The sequence below is a fragment of the Oncorhynchus mykiss genome, chromosome 20 (genome assembly GCF_057628025.1).
Source record: "Oncorhynchus mykiss isolate SJ-2025 chromosome 20, ASM5762802v1, whole genome shotgun sequence".
Classification (NCBI taxonomy): Eukaryota; Metazoa; Chordata; class Actinopteri; order Salmoniformes; family Salmonidae; genus Oncorhynchus; species Oncorhynchus mykiss.
In genome coordinates this window covers 24,648,992-24,666,146 of record NC_143041.1, presented here as the reverse complement: position 1 = coordinate 24,666,146, position 17,155 = coordinate 24,648,992, and positions in this window count along the sequence as shown.

Sequence of the window (17,155 nt, the reverse complement as noted above, 5' to 3'; positions counted from 1 at the left end):
TGTCATTTGGTCTGATGAGTCCAAATGTCTTTGTGAGACTCAGAATAGGTGAAAGGATGATCTCCAATTTGTGGTTCATGGAGGAGGAGGTGTGATGGTGTGGGGGTGCTTTGCTGGTGACACTGCCATTGATTTATTTAGAATTCAAGGCACACTTAACCAGCATGGCTACCACAGCATTCTATAGCAATACACCATCCCATCTGGTTTGGACTTAGTGGGACTAGCATTTGTTTTTCAACAGGACAATGACTGGTGGAAAATCATTCCAGGTGAAGCTGGTTGAGAGAATGCCAAGAGTGTGCAAAGCTGTCATCAAGGCAAAGGGTCTCAAATATGCAGAATCTCAAATATGCAATTGATTTTGATTTGTTTAACACTTTTTTGGTTACTACATTATTCCATATGTATTATGTCATAGTTTTGAGCAGTATAGGCCGGTAGGGCAGTCATTCTGTAACACAATGTGACCTGCTCCCCTTTACGTGTCTGTGTGTGGGTGGCATGTGTGTGTAGTGATTGAATGGGCCGCACTGGCCTTGGAGTATTTTCTGTTTCTTCCTCTGTTTTTTCATCAGAGTGGAGGACTAGAGTGCTGAAAGAGCTGATTAGTCATTCGGTTTGGAAGAAGTCAGTCGGTCTAAACAGTGTTACTAGAGCAGCAAACTGTTGTTCAATCCTCCTTCTAAATGGGAATCCTTTCATTTCAAGTTATTAAGTATAATTTGAACCCAGCCACTGCACAATGTCATGCATATACACTACATTACCAAAAGTATGTGGTTAGAGCCAGTTTGGGCTGCTCTGTGAAGGGAGTAGTCCACAGTGTTGTACGAGATCTTCAGTTTCTTGGCAATTTCTCGCATGGAATTGCCTTCATTTCTCAGAACAAGAATAGACTGACGAGTTTCAGAAGAAAGTTCTTTGTTTCTGGCCATTTTGAGCCTGTAATCGAACCCACAAATGCTGATGCTCCAGATACTCAATTAGTCTAAAGAAGGCCAGTTTTATTGCTTCTTTGAGCAGAACAACAGTTTTCAGCTGTGCTAACATAATTGCAAAAGTGTTTTCTAATGATCAATTAGCCTTTTAAAACGATTAACTTGGATTAGCTAACACAACGTGCCATTGGAACACATGAGTGATGGTTGCTGATAATGGGCCTCTGTACTGTTGATATTCCATAAAAAAATATGCCGTTCCCAGCTACAATAGTCATTTACAACATTAACAATGTCTACACTGTATTTCTGATCAATTTGATGTTATTTTAATGGACAAAAAATGTGTTTTTATTTAAATAGTCAGTTTTAAATCCTATAACCCAATTACAAATGTCCACTTTTAGATTATTTTTATTTATGTCACACAATAATTGTTTTACTATCCTTGTGGGGACCAAACAATTGATTCCCATTCAAAATCCAATTTTCCCTAACCCCTTACCCTAACCCTTAACCTAACCCTAACCTTAACCCCTAACCCTAATTGTAACCCTAAACCTAACCCCTAAGCCTAACATACATTTTTTCTTTGTGTGAACCGGCAAAATGTCCCTACTTGGCTGAATTTTCCTTGTTTTACTATCCTTGTGAGGACTACTAGTAAAACACACACACACACACACCTAAGCCTCTTGACTTAGATGCAGCAGAAAAAAAACAGATGTCTCAGTTCACACAATTATCTTCCTCATCTGTTATCTCCAGGTTATCTCGTATTGTCAAATGCTTTTAGTTGTTACTTTACTGCCATTTAATAACGCTCACTTTCAGATAATGTGTGCTGAACCTTGATTAGATGTGTACGGGCTTATTTGTGCTGAACCAGATTAACCCCTCGGGTTCCTGTCATGTTGATCGTATCACGGAGCACCGGTTCCTCGGATCAATAATAGGCTAGTCACAGGGAATGTTTTTGCTTAATGGTCCACAATGATTTACATATGCCAGTGGATTTCAGGCATTTTGTTCGTATGAGCCTTTACAGACATCAGTAAAAACATTTTTAAATCAACATAATTACATTAGACTGATTGTGCAAATTTTATTTTGTAAATATTCAAGCGAAAGCTCTCTTAAACAAGCGTAGGGAGTAAGGAGGGAGGTTAGCATGTTTTTTTATGTTGATGCGTAATATGAGCCATTTAGCTGCCACTGTTATTCATCATTCAGAAAGGCTTTTTAGTAATTACGAGTGTCCTCCTCAGGTGAAAGCAGTAGGGTTAATTAGGCTACCATTCTCACTGAGGATTCACTCTGTCTCAATAATAGAAGGAATTACCCTCAGTCAATCCACACTCACTTCAATTCAGGATAACTCACCATGAATAGGTTGGAAATAGGTTTCAAATACAGATTATGTTCTATTCCCAGAACTGAATGAGCTGAAATACTCCGAACTGAAGAAACATACCTTGCAGGGCATGCTTAGTAAAGTGGATCCTGTTGTTTGTACAGTAACTCAAGGTTACTTTCTCGAGCATGCCTCTATTCCTTGCTCTTTTGCTAGCAGGGAAAAGCGGTGAGATAGTATCTCACTCATATTGTCAGTGAACCGGGGTTTCGCAGGTATTTCTTGAGTTCTCTTTCAAATACTTGTTTCGATTTCTCACAGTAGGATATGGCCAAGTCCCGCATCGCAGACGTGCTCTCTGAAGCCAGGGTCGTCTCAACAACATCACCCCTCAGAGGCTCCCACACTATTAAGCTACCAAGCTGAGGGATTATCCCTATTCCAGTAACAGCGCAGCGACATCTAGTCAGTAAATCTCATGTAATAGATCTCTTGTAATAGATACCGGAACAGTGCCCAAGAGGTAGCCAAACGTTTGGTGAAATGAGCTTCACAAGCCCTCTGGGGGTTGCAAAGCCTTGCTGTTACAAGTCAATATAATATCCTCCACTGTCCAGTAGGATAGTCGTTGACGAGACAGAGGCCTCCCCTTGCAGAGGGAGTTGGTAGCTCTCGTTCTATCTCAGTAGATGTGCAAAACTCATACTGGACATAAACGGTGGAGACGCTCTTCTTCCATAGATGTGGCGGGTGGAAGGCTGCAAGCTCCAAGTCGAGACAGTCGGCATGGTCACCGACCTTAGGCAAAAGGCGGGGTTAAGTAACCACGTAACCTTGAACAACCCCTGGGCAAACTGACAGGGCATGCAGCTCAGTCACTCGCTTGCTGATGTAAGGGCAAGCAGTAAAAGCGGTCTAAAGGAGAGATAGTTCGTCTCCATGCTTTACAGTGGCTCGAAGGCTGCTGTGGAATAGCGTCAAGCGCAATAGAAAGTAGAAGAGACCGGCTGTAAGCGATGCGCTCCCTTCATAAAATTACATAGTAGGGGATGTCTCCCAACAGTGTTGTTGTCGAAGCCTTCGCCCTCTGTCCAAAAAGGTCCTGCAAGAAGCATAGAACCATAGAAACAGAGCATGGGTAAGGGATGATCTGTTTTCAGTCACAACACGTCTCAAAAACACACCAGCTTTATTGATCAGTGAGTGTGTAGAAGGGGCTCTGGCACTCTGGATAGTCTAAATGACTCTAAGTGGCAAGTCAGTCACGTGAAGAGTCAACCTCTCACAGGCCAGGCCCAGAGGACCAGGGTGTCTGGGTGAGGATGGAAAATATCCCTGTTCACGAGGGTCAAAAGACCCCTTCGTGATCAGGGCTGCCAGGGCTCGTTGTAAAGCAGGAGAAGATCTTTGCCAACTGGAGCTTGCCTGGTCATTGAGGGGCTACCAAAATGAGGGATCAGCCCTGTTCCGTCAAGGGTGTGCCATTGTGTCGATCCCTGGTGGTGTGACCCCTGAAATCGCATAAAACAACTGGTGGTGCACATTTTTGTGCAATGTAGAAAGATCTTAGGTGGTTTGACCGTATCTCTGCCAGAACTGGTACGCCTGGCATGGGTGAGGCGTAGTGAGCGTAAGAGTGCTCTGTTCCACAGAATAAGCTTACCAGCTAGTCTGTGTCAATGCAGAGTGACTGCCTTCCCTTCTTTGAAGAGGGGTGGGGGCGGGATAACGCACCCGTTTAAAGTGCACCCAGGTGTGTGATACTGTTGTGGAGGTGAAGAGATTACGTCGTTGCAACTAGGATACCTCGTAACGTGCCCGAGGCGAGTGAGCAGAGTTCTTAAAACGACGTGCCCGGGCCTCTTGGACTGCGCCCTGGAGGGTGGTGAAAAGTATGTCCATACCGTCTCGCCTAATGGGGCTGTCTGCCAAAGACCAGCCCACAGAATGACATAAGCCATCAGACGGTGTAGCTAAGAGGAACTAGGAAACATATGGCTTTCCGAAATGTACTAATTCCAAGCAGTGGAGCAGCTATGTGTCTAGTATATCTTAGCCCTGTTCTATAGCTACAGTAGGTGAGTTAGTTTAGGGCCACAACAAAATTGTGAAAGGAGAGGTTTGAGAACCACTGCTCTAACCTCATAGAAAGGGTTGTCTATCAATAGAGCTGAGTTGCCATAGGCTCACAGAGGAATCGCAAAGGCCAAGGTTTTATTCCCTGCCTCGCTCACCTAGGGTGATGGCATGGGAGGTGCACCTGTGCGTTTTTCCTATTGTGTGCGCCTGCGTGCCATAGACAATTCTAAGGCAAAGTGGGGATAGCCATGACAGATGGCAAATGGCCATCTGTCATCCTGCTCTGTATGTCAAGAGGCTGGAGGGAGTGTGAACATGCTGACTTCCACCCCTGGCTAGAACCTGACAAGGTGCTGAAGGAAGAGCACTTGAGGGTAAAGTGCAGCTCCTCCATGCATTCCCATGTGAGCAAGATCATGAAGGTGAGCCGCTGTACAGGGAACAGGGTTCATTTATTCAACGCAGGCCTGTCTCCCCGCTGCCACAAGAGGTCTGGAGGGAGAGGTATGGCTAACGTTAAACCTAAAAGGTAGGGCGCTGTCCTTCTCAGCCGCAAGGGCAGTGCCCTAAATTGTCCGGCTCCTCTTGGTCCATTTAGGGGCAGAAGCAGCAAATGACTGTTTACCTGCAGATGTGCTCTGGTTCGGGGGCTTAACCTGGCTTTTGTCCTGTCAGCTGCGATTTTTGCCCTTTCTCGGCCATCGGTGGGCCCAAACAGCTCCTTGGGTATCACAGGGGCTTTTCATTTGTCAGTCAAGATGGACAAGCTTAACCAAAGAGGCCTCTCTTCCACCACTGCCAGGCTCATGGTACGACCAAAGCCCAAGATGGAAGTGCGGAGGTTTAATGTCTGTAGTCATACAGATCTTGTCCCAGGCACTTGGGTTCAGATTCAGATTCCCTGCTTCCTCCAGTAACTCTGCCTGGTAGAGAGGAGAGGTCGCGTCAAGTACTCTGATTGGTCATTGGTCATTGGGAAAATGGAAGAAGAAAAGTGCCCCGTCTTTCCAAAGAGGGAGGCACCAGTGGCGTTAGCCGCACGTCGCAAGGAGTTGAGGTGGTCAGCCATTGATGGCTCCACCCAGGGAGGGTTGTCAAACTTGGATTCCTCCATATTGTGCATGACCAGGCCAAGGGAACCCCTAGTAGTGAATTTGCTGGAAAGGGGCTTATCCCACAAGCCCTTAACTGTCTGGCTGGTACTGTGGGGAGCAGTTGTTTAGTAGGGGCCGTATGTGAAGGGAGTCTCTTCCCGTTGTACAGGTCCCTAACGGGGTCCTGGCCCATCAAGGGAGCCGGCCACTCGATGTTGAGTCTGGCTGCTGCTCGCTTGCAAACGTCTAAAAACCCGAACTCTAAGGGGGTAACGCAGCTCCCCTGTCCCAGGGGTAGGGAGACGTAAGGACTTTGGAGGGTGGGAGAACAGGGTCTCCACCCTTCATTTCAGTGAGGAGCGGGAATCGAGGAATCGAGTGGGAATCAAGGCTATCCTTTTCCTTGCCCCAATTGGGCTCAGTTGTGGGGGGTTGAATCTCATCCTCAGCCGGTGGGCTGGAATCAAGAGGGGGAGCTGTGAGGGAGGCCCGGCTGAGCCTCCTCTTCAGACCAGCCCCAGTCAGCAAGCACCTTGCAGTGCTCACAGGACTCAGATCATTGAGTGCTGCTTGGGCATGTTCCCTTCCCAAACAGTTGATGCATAGAAGTTGAAAATCCCCGCAATCATAGAGCTACAAGCACAAGAATGTGGGGGCTCGAGGGTATGGCCTTCTCTGGGATAGGGTAGCGGGGCCATTGTTAAGGACAAGGCATGCTTAAGATAGCTAGGTGAAAACCCAAGAGGACTAATATCTAGCTAGGGTGAGCACGGTATTAACGCTGTAGCCGTGAGGCTAAAGAGGTAATAGAAATTTAGCAGCCACCTTGTGATAAAGGTAACCTGTAGATAGCACAGTAATAGCCGAACGAACTACGTGGGGGCAGGTTAGCCTTCAGGTAGGTAAATTCCCTCGGCCGAGAAGCCAGGGGGCTAAACTTGGTCGGTCTGGCTAACCCAATGCTACTGTGTATGCAGGTAGGAATGCTAGCGGGACTTGATAGCTACCTTGTGGCGAAGGTATGCTGCTAGCTGAAGTGATCCGAGTGGAGGCAGAGTTCTACTTGGGATGGTTTCTACCCTGACCGTGGAGCCAAGAGGCTATACCAGCTAGTTCAGTTAACACAAACAAGTGAACGTAGGTTAACGAGAGAAGCAAGCTAGCAATGTACATACACGGGCAGATTGGTCATCTGGCAATTCTAGCAAATGCCAGAAGGACAATCTTTTATGGGGTGGGTTGGTTGAAATGGGCAAAACAAAAATAATAAATGTATATACAGTGCATTCGGAAAGTCTTCAGACCCTTGAATTGTTCCACATTTTGTTACGTTACAGCCTTGACAGTGCATGTCAGTTCAAAACCCAAGCCATGAGGTTGAAGGAATTGTCCATAGAGCGCCGAGACATGATTGTGATAAGGCACAGATCTGGGGAAGGGTACCAACAAATTTCTGCGGCATTGAAGGTCCCCAAGATCACAGTGGCCTCCATCATTCTTAGATGAGCAATCAGGGCAGAAGGGCCTTGGTCAGGGAGAACCCGACAGTCACTCTGACAGAGCTCCAGTGATCCTCTGTAAAGATGGGAGAACCTTCCAGAAGGACAACCATCTCTGCAGCACTCCACCAATCAGAAGCTGCTCCTCAGTAACTGGCACATGACAAGAGTTTGCCAAAAGCACCTAAAGGACGGCTCTCAGACCATGAGAAAAGAAGATTCTGTGGTCTGATGAAACCAAGATTGAACTCTTTGGCCTGAAGGTTCACCTTCCAACAGGACAACAACCCTAAGCACACAGCCAAAACAACGCAAGAGTGGCTTCGGGACAAGTCTCTGAATGTCCTTGAGTGGCCCAGCCAGAGCCCGGACTTGAACCCAATCAAACATCTCTGGAGAGACCTGAAAATAGCTGTGCAGCAACACTCCTCATCCAACTTGGCAGAGCTTGAGAGGGTCTGCAGAGAAGAATGGGAGAAATTCCCCAAATATAGGTGTGCCAACCTTGTAGAGTCATACCCAGGAATAATTGGGGCTGTAATCGCTGCCAAAGGTGCTACAACAACGTACTGAGTTAAGGGTCTCAATACTTACGTAAATGTGATATTTCAGTTGGGTTTTTTTGTATTCATTTGGAAATATTTCTAAAAACCTGTTTTTGCTTCGTCATTATCTCCTTCACATAGAGTTTATTGTGGCCGGTGGAATGTTGTCCCACTCTTCCTCAATGGCTGTGCAAAGTTGCTGGATATAGACCGGAACTGTCGTAAACGTCAACCTAGAGCATCCCAAACATGCTCAATGGGTGACAGGTCTAGTGAGAACTCAGGCCTTGGAAGAAATGGGACATTTTAAGCTTCCAGGATTTGTGTACAGATCCTTGCGACATGGGGCCATGCATTATCATTCTGAAACATGAGGTGATGGAGGCGAATGAATGGCAACAATGGGCCTCAGGATCTCGTCACGGTTTGATTGATTTTTCATTTTTTTTGTCATAGATCTACACAAAACATTCTGTAATGTCAAAGTGGAAGATTTTAATGATAAATAAACACAAACATATCTTGATTAGATACATTTTTAACCCCCTCAGTCAATACATGTTAGAATCACTTGGAAAGCAGACTGAACCAAGATTTTCTCTACAATTTTTCATGTCCTTAGTTTGAGTTGATTTATTCTTGCTCACAGATAAAACATTATTTAGAATTGCAAAACACTCATTTAAAATACATAACACATAAAACATGGCATACATATAAAACAGGACATTTTTCATGATGGAAATTTCATGATGAAATGTAAAAATGTGATTGTTAAAAAGATCATTTTAGGGAAAAACATTTAAGAGTTATTGTACAGTCTGACAGCAGTGGGTAGAGTGGCGTTTCTCAGCCGGTTCGAACTGACAGTTATACAAGACAGTTCGTGGCTAGTGGTGTAGTTGACTCTTTTCGGAGGGAGCACGTCATTTAGTGGGTGGTCAAGAGTGTGCATGTGCACTCCATGTGCACTGCAGCCTGCTCTCGCCTGCTCTGCAGTGAGGGGAGCTGTGGTTGGACTGCTCCACCTCTGGAAATTATCCTCTGCACCCTGTTTGAGCCTGCTGCTTTTTGCTACATCCAACTAACAGCACTCCACCGTATTCCAGACAAGGTCTGACCAGTGTAGTATAGACTGTGACCAGATCTTCAGTGGGTAGACCATTTCTGTCAAGAACAGTCAAAATGTGCAGGAATTTTGAAGCCTTCCCCACTGACTGCTCCACATGTGTCACCACTGAGATGAAAACCAAGATACTTGGTTGTTGTTACCACTGGTACTTCCTGTCCCCCTAGGATGAGTGATGAAGGTTTTAGAGGGTCTCTATTCAATCTCTATTCTATGCCACACGGCCCTTTCCCATCTGGAAAAAAGGAACACCTATGTGAGAATGCTTTTCATTGACTACAGCTCAGCGTTCAACACCATAGTACCCTCAAAGCTCATCACTAAGCTAAGGATCCTGGGACTAAACACCCCCCTCTGCAACTGGATCCTGGACTTCTTGACGGGCCGCCCCCAGGTGGAGAGGGTAGGTAGCAACACATCTGCCACGCTGATCCTCAACACTGGAGCCCCCCAGGGGTGCATGCTCAGTCCCCTCCTGTACTCCCTGTTCACCCACGACTGCATGGCCAGGCACGACTCCAACACCATCATTAAGTTTGCAGATGACACAACAGTGTTCACCGACAACAACGAGACAGCCTATAGGGAGGAGGTCAGAGACCTGGCCAGGTGGTGCCAGAATAACAACCTATCCCTCAACGTAACCAAGACTAAGGAGATGATTGTGGACTACAGGAAACGGTGGGCAGAGCATTGTCATTGACAGGGCTGCAGTGGAGCAAACTAGAATGGTCCAAACACACCAAGACAGTCATGAAAAGGGCTCAACAAAGCCTATTCCCCCTCAGGAAACGAAAAAGATTTGGCAAGTGTCCTCAGATCCTCAAAAGGTTCTACAGCTGTAACATCAAGAGCACTGGTTGCAATTGCTCGGCCTCCGACCGCAAGACACTACAGAGGATAGTGAGTACGGCCCGGTACATCACTGGGGCTAAGCTGCGTGCCATCCAGGACCTCTACACCAGGCAGTGTCAGAGGAAGGCCCTAAAAACTGTCAAGGACCCCAGTCATAGACTGCTCTCTCTACTATCGCATGGCAAGTGGTAGCGGAGTCCCAAGTCTAGGACAAAAAGGCTTCTCAACTATTTTTACAGCCAAGCCATAACACTCCTGAACAGGTAATGAAATGGCTACCTGGACTATTTGCATTGTGTGCCCCCCCCCCACCCCTGTTTTACGCTGCTGCTACTCTCTGTTTATCATATATGCATAGTCACTTTAACTATACATTCATGTACATACTACCTCAATTGGTCCAACCAACTAGTGCCCCCGCATATTGGCTAACCGAGCTATCTGCATGGTGTCCCGCCACCCACCCACCACCCGCCAACCCATCGTTTATGCTACTGCTACTCTCTGTTTCTGCATAGTCACTTTAATCATATCTACATGTACATACTACCTCAATCAGTCCGACTAACTGGTGCCTGTATATAGCCTCGCTACTGTTATAGCCTCGCTACTGTATATAGCCTCGCTACTGCTATTTTCACTATCTTTCTACTGTTGTTTTTATTTCTTTACTTACCTATTGTTCACCTAATACCTTTTTTGCACTGTTGGTTAGAGCCTCTAAGTAAGCATTTCACTGTAAGGTGTTACCTGTTGTATTCAGCGCACATGACAAATAAACTGCATTTGATTTATTGGTAACCATACATGATGTCAAAATAAAAATGATTATTTTGATATGTAGAATAATTAAGCTTTTTAAATTTAATTTAATTCTACTTCCTTTAATTTAAATTATTTTCAAATTCTGGTTCCTGTGAATTGTGCATACATATGTTTATTTCTGGTGTGTACACAATCCTCATGGTCAATCACAAGATAACAGAGTGCAAAGGAACGGCCATGAGCAGCCGAGACACTCTGAATGCAAAATACTCCAGAAACACTCCAAAAGTATGTGGACACCTGCTTTTCGAACATCTCATTCCAAAATCATGAGCATTAATATGGAGTTGGTCCCCCCTTTGCTGTTATAACAGCCTCCACTCATCTGGGAAGGCTTTCCAATAGATGTTCGAACAATGCTGCGGGGACTTGCTTCCATTCAGCCATAAAAAAAATGAGTGTGGTCGGGCACTGATGTTGGGCGATTAGTCCTGGCTCGTAGTCAGCGTTCCAATTCATTCTAAAGGTATTCGATGGGGTTGAGGTCAGAGCTCTGTGCAGGACACTCAAGATCTTCCACATCGATCTCGACCAACCATTTCTGAATGGACCTTACTTTGGGCACGGGGAAACAAGAATGGGCCTTCCCCAAACTGTTGCCACAAAGTTGGAAGCACAGAATGTCTAGTATGTCATTGTATACTGTAGCGTTAAGATTTCCCTTCACTGGAACTAAGGGGCCTAGCCCAAACCATGAAAAACAGCCCCAGATCATTATTCCTCTTCTACCAAACTTTACAGTTGGCACTAGGCATTCGGGCTCTCCTGGCATCCGCCAAACTCAGATTCGTCTGTCGGACTGTCAGATGGTGAAGCATGATTCATCACTCCAGAAAACGCATTTCCACTTCCACTGAGTCCAATGGCGGCGAGCTTTACACCGCACCAGCCGACGGTTGGCATTGTGCATTTTTCATTAAAATGTATACATCAAATGTTATCACAGTGGATATTCTCTCTGAAGTTAATTTCATCCTAATTTTACCTCTGCTGCAGAGGATAAGTGTCACAGATTCCCCCGGTACTGCTGCTCATTCCGTTCACCAGCTCTTAGCCTCATGGCAAAATATGTAAAATGGCATGAGATTAGCTATAATACTTTCTCTGACCTTGCAGGGGGCCCCGTGAAACTGCACTGTTTACTTCACCAGTTAAGTTGGCGGTGTCTATCTATCTGTGTCATCGGCAGCATGTTCATGCTACATATCTGTGCTTTCATGTCTGTGTGTGCACACGTATCTGAACACATGCATGGTTGCGTTATCTGTCTGCGGGCGTGCATGTCAGCAAGCGACCTTAAGCTTGCGAAAAAAAAGACAACTTATCCTGGTCCTTAGATACCCTCATGCTAGGTTGTTTTTAATGACTTCTTTTACAAGGTTTTTGAGCTATTCATAGTCCAGCTATTCATGGTTAGTCGATGCGTGTGATGTGGAGGTAACACAGCAGCAGACTCGAGGATACTGACTAGGGTCAGAAGAAGTGCCAAACTGAATGCTTGTATTGAGAGCAACAATATCTCTCGAATGCAGCTATCTGGAATTGTAGCTGTTATACAATGTTTTATGTGACAACTCTGAACTTCATCAGGTGTCAGACTATTAGGTGACATGCTATTCATTTTGATAAGATATAGTTCCTATAGAAAGTCTACATCCCTTTAAACTTTTTTCACATTTTACTGCTTTAAAATCTAAAAAGGGGTTCAATTAGATTTTTTTCCTACAGATATACACAACTTACTTCACATTCTCAAAATGAAAGAAAGTTGTGGAACATTTTCCAAATTAAGAGAAAAAAACTGAAATATCAGAATTGAAGTCTCCACCAATACTAATACTTGGTAGAAGCACCTGTGACAGCCATTACACCTGTGAATAATTCAAAATAAGATTCTACCAACTTTGCACAACTCTTAGGACAACATACATACAAAGTATATCCATTGCTTTTGTCAAAAATGCTAAAGCTCATAAAATTTGTTTGGGAATCATTGATGGCAGGCAATATTCAAACCTTGTCTCTGATTTTTTTAAAGCAGATTTAAGTCAGGACTGAGACTAGACCACCCAGGAACTGTTAACACCTCTTGGAAAGCCATTCTAGTGTGACATTTGCATAACAATGTATGTAATTGTCCCACAGAAAAATAAAATCCCAGGGTTAGGTTTTGAGAAGACTGAGGTGAATTTTTCTCGAACTTATTATCTGGTCTTTTCTCCTTTCATATTTCTTTGGATCCTAAGAAACTCTCTAGATCCTGCCGGTGACAAGCATACTCATAACATGACGCTGCAACCATAATACTTGAAAATACAAAGGGATCAACAACATTGCATTCATTCCATATTACTGGCCTGTATGACAAAGTGAAAATAAATAAGTGTGGGTTAAAAAAATCACTCCAAGTCATCCATTCTATTTGTAACAAGACGCCTTTTTGGCCTAAATTGAAAGCTACAGATTTGGGCCAAATCCAACACAACACAACACAGAGTGAAACACTCTCTCAATCTTCAAGTATTATGCTTGTCATCGGCAGGGACTGGGGAGTTTGTCAGGATCGAAAGAAATACGAAAGGAGCAAAGCCCAGGGAAAAAGTTAGTGGAAAACGTGCCACAGTCTTCTGAAAATCTAACCCAGGGATAGTGTTATTTTCACACATTTTAATGCATAAATTCACACCAGAATGGCTTTCAAAACTGTGTGGCGTGTTCCTGAGTGGCCTAGTCTCAGTCTTGATAAATCAAGACAAGACAATATTTGAATATTGCTGTCCATTAGTGATTCCCAACCAAACGTAATGAGCTTGAGCATTTAAAAAAAAACTTTTGCAAATTTAATCAAAACAAAAAACAGATACCTCATTAAATTAAGTATTCAGACTCTTTGCCATGACACTTGAAATTGAGCTCAGGTGCATTCTGTTTCCATTGATCATCCTTGAGATGTTTCCACAACTTGATTGGAGTCCACCTGTGGTAAATTAATTTGATTGGACATGATTTGGAAAGGCACACACCTGTCTATATAAGATCCCCAGTTGACAGTGCATGTCAGAGCAAAAACCAAGCCATGAGATCGAAGGAATTGTCCATAGCTCTCCTAAAAAGGATTGTGTCAAGGCACAGATCCGGGGAAGGGTACCAAAACATTTCTGCTGCATTACAGGTCCTCAATAACACTGTGGCCTCCATCATTCTTAAATAGAAGAAGTTTGGAACCACCAAGACTCTTCCTAGAGCTGGCCGCCTGGCCAAACTGAGCAATCGGGGAAGAAGGTACTTGGTCAGGGAGGTGACCAATAACCCTATGGTCACTCTGACAGAGCTCCAGAGTTCCTCTGTGGAGATGAGAGAACCTTCCAGAAGGACAACCAGCTCTGCAGCACTCTACCAATCAGGCCTTTATGGTAGAATGGCCAGACAGAAGCCACTCCTCAGTAAAAGGCACATGACAGCCTGCTTGGAGTTTGCCAAAAGGCACCTAAAGGACTCTCAGACCATGACAAACAAGATTCTCTGGTCTGATGAAACCAAGATTCAACTATTTGGCCTGAATGCAAAGCGTAACCTCTGGAGGAAACCTGGCACCATCCCTACGGTGAAGTATGGTGGTGGCAGCATCATGCTGTGGGGATGTTTTTCAGTGGCAGGGATTGGGAGACCGGTCAGGATGGAAGGAAAGATGAATGGACAGGATGAAAGTACAGAAAGATCCTTGATGAAAGCCTGCTCCAGAGCCCTCAGGACTTCAGACTGGGGTGAGGGTTCACCTTCCAAAAGGAGAACGACTCTAAGCACACAGATAAGACAACGCAGGAGTGGCTTCCGGGCAAGTTACTGAATGTCATTGAGTGGCCCAGCCAGCACCCGGACTTGAACTCCATCGAACATCTCCGGAGAGATCTGAAAATAGCTGTGCAGCAACTCTCCCCATCCAAACTGACAGAGCTTGAGGTGTGCCAACAGGTGTGCCAAGCTTGTAGCATTATACCCAAGATGACTCGAGGCCATAATCGCTACCAAGCCGACACTAACAACACTCACTTTCTGTTGAACTTTCTGTTGAACGTGGGATGAGGAAGAGCTTGGTTTTGTTGTTTTGAGAAGTTTGTTGTGTATTGGAAAGTTCTTAGTAGCTAGCTAACTTTTTAGTTTGGATCCCGCGACGCAGTTGCATAAGTTGCTGGGACTGCTAGTCTCTTTCAGTGATCCTGCTAACCAAGGACGTGTCTGAGGAGCTATTTGGCGTTGCAGCTAGCCTAGCTGCTAGCTAGCTGCATATTAGGCTAGCAGGGTTTTCATGAGGGTTGAACGCAGCCCGCGACGTGGTTAGCCATTGTGACTGGGACCGCGGATTGTCCCGGGTTTGTGGCTGTCTAGATCCCTGCTGTTTGCTATTTTCAATCTTCTCCGCGACCTGCCCTGTCTGGAACTGCGAGGAGTAACAGCGTAACCTACGTTGCTAGCTACCATGACAAAGACCAAAGCCAGCATGAGTACCGTTGAGGACAGTGGTGTCTCTCTATCACATGTGAATAATCTTTTAAACAAACAAAAAGAGTTCTACAAGCAGTTGTTACAACAGCAAGAGAATGGCTTCAAGTGTTTTGTCCAAATACTGGTGGATTCAACTAATAAAAGAATGGACGACCTCACCAGAGTTTGCAGTTTGCAGTTCTCCAAGGGTCAGCTCGATGAGTTGAAACAGGAAGAGCAAGATGACAGAATCTGTAAGTCATTAAGAGACGACATCAGTTCTGTGTGTGAATCCATGATAACAAAAAAGGATGAATCAGACTGTCTTAAGGGACAGTCAAGGTGGAACAACATGGTTGTGTATTGAGTTGCAGAATCTCCACATGAGACCTTGACGGAGTCTGAGGACAAAGTGAGGGAAAGATGGACCACAGGAAGATTGAGGTGGAGCGCGCCTACAGGACTGGAAAACCCACCACTGGCCCAGGTGACAGGCACAGGCTTATAGTGGTCCAGTTTCTGAGGTTCAAGGACAAGGTAGCTGTTCTGGAAAGAGCCAAGAACTTGAGAGGAATGTTTATCTTCCTCAACAAGGACTATCCTGAAGCTGTGCAACAGAAGAGGAAAGAACTAATCCCAGCCATGAAAGCTGCCAGAATGCGTGGGGACATTGCTTACATCCGCTATGACAGGCTCATTGTCCTCCCTCCCTCCCAGAAGCCTGGAGGGGATGAGAAAGCCACGTCTATGGGTTCGCAGCACTCACACACTCCAATACAGAGGGTAGTGCGTACGGCCCAGTACATCACTGAGGCCAAGCTTCCTGCCATCCAGGACCTCTATACCAGGCGGTGTCAGGAGAAGGCCCTAAAAAATTGTCAAAGACTCGAGACACCCTAGTCATAGACTGTTCTCTCTGCTACCGCACGGCCGGAGTGGCAAGTCTAGGTCCAAGAGCCTTCTAAACAGCTTCTACCCCCAAGCCATAAGACTCCTGAACATCTAGTCAAATGGCTACCCAGACTATTTGCATTGCCCCCCCCCCCCCCTCTTTTACGCTTCTGCTACTCTCTGTTTATAATCTATGCATAGTCACAGAACTCTACCTACATGTACATATTACCTCATTTACCTTGACTAACCGGTGCCCCCGCACATTGACTCTGTACCAGTACCCCCTGTATATAGCCTTGCTATTGTTATTTTACAGCTGCTCTTTAATTATTTGTTACTTTTATTTATTTTGGGGGAATTTTTCTTAAAACTGCATTGTTGGGTCAGGGCTTGTAAGTAAGAATCTATTGTAAAGTCTATACCTGTTGTATTCGGCACATGTGACATAACGTTTGATTTCATTTGATTGATTAATGGCCTGCTGAATGTATACTTTTTTCTATTGCTTTGTTTGCTATTTTCAGAATTATGTCTATCTCTGAGAAGCTACCCAGGAAAGGGCTGAAAATAGCCCATATTAATATACGTAGCCTTAGAAATAAGGTTCATGAAATCAATAACTTGCTAACATAAGATAACATTCATATATTAACCATTTCTGAGACTCCCTTCGATAATTCATTTGATGATACAGCAGTAGCAATACAAGGATATAACATCTATAGAAGAGACAGAAATGCTTATGGGGGAGGTGTTGTTGTACATATTCAGAGCCTTATCCCTGTAATACTTATAGAAGATCTTATGTCAAGTATTAGTGAAGTGTTGTTGTTGCAGGTTCACTTTGCACATCTAAAGCCTTTTCTTTTGGGGTGTTGCTATAGGCCACCAAGTGCGAACAGTCAGTATCTAAATAATATGTGTGAAATGCTTGATAGTGTATGTGATGCAAACAGAGAGGTCTACTTTCTTGGGGATCTGAAAATTGACTGGTTTTCATCAAGCTGTCCGCTCAAGAGGAAGCTTCTCACTGTAACCAGTGCCTGTAATCTGGTTCAGGTTATTAATCAACCTACCAGGGTATTTACAAACACATAATCTACATGTATTGATCACATTTTACTAATACCGTAGAACTTTGTTACAAAGCTGTATCCGTACCCATTGGATGCAGTGATCTCAATATAGTGGCTATATCCAGGAAAGCCAACAGCTGAAGTTCCAACAGCTGGGCCTAAAATAGTATATAAGAGATCATACAAAACATTTAGCTGTGACTCTTATGTGGATGATGTTAAAAGTATTTTTTGGTCTGATGTGATTAAAGAGGAGCTTCCAGACGCTGCACTTAATGAATTTATGAAATTGCTTCTTCCAATTATTGATGAACATGCACCTGTTAAGAAACTGACTGTTAGAACCGTTAAGGCTCCATGTGTAACAGTATAGCTTCCGTCC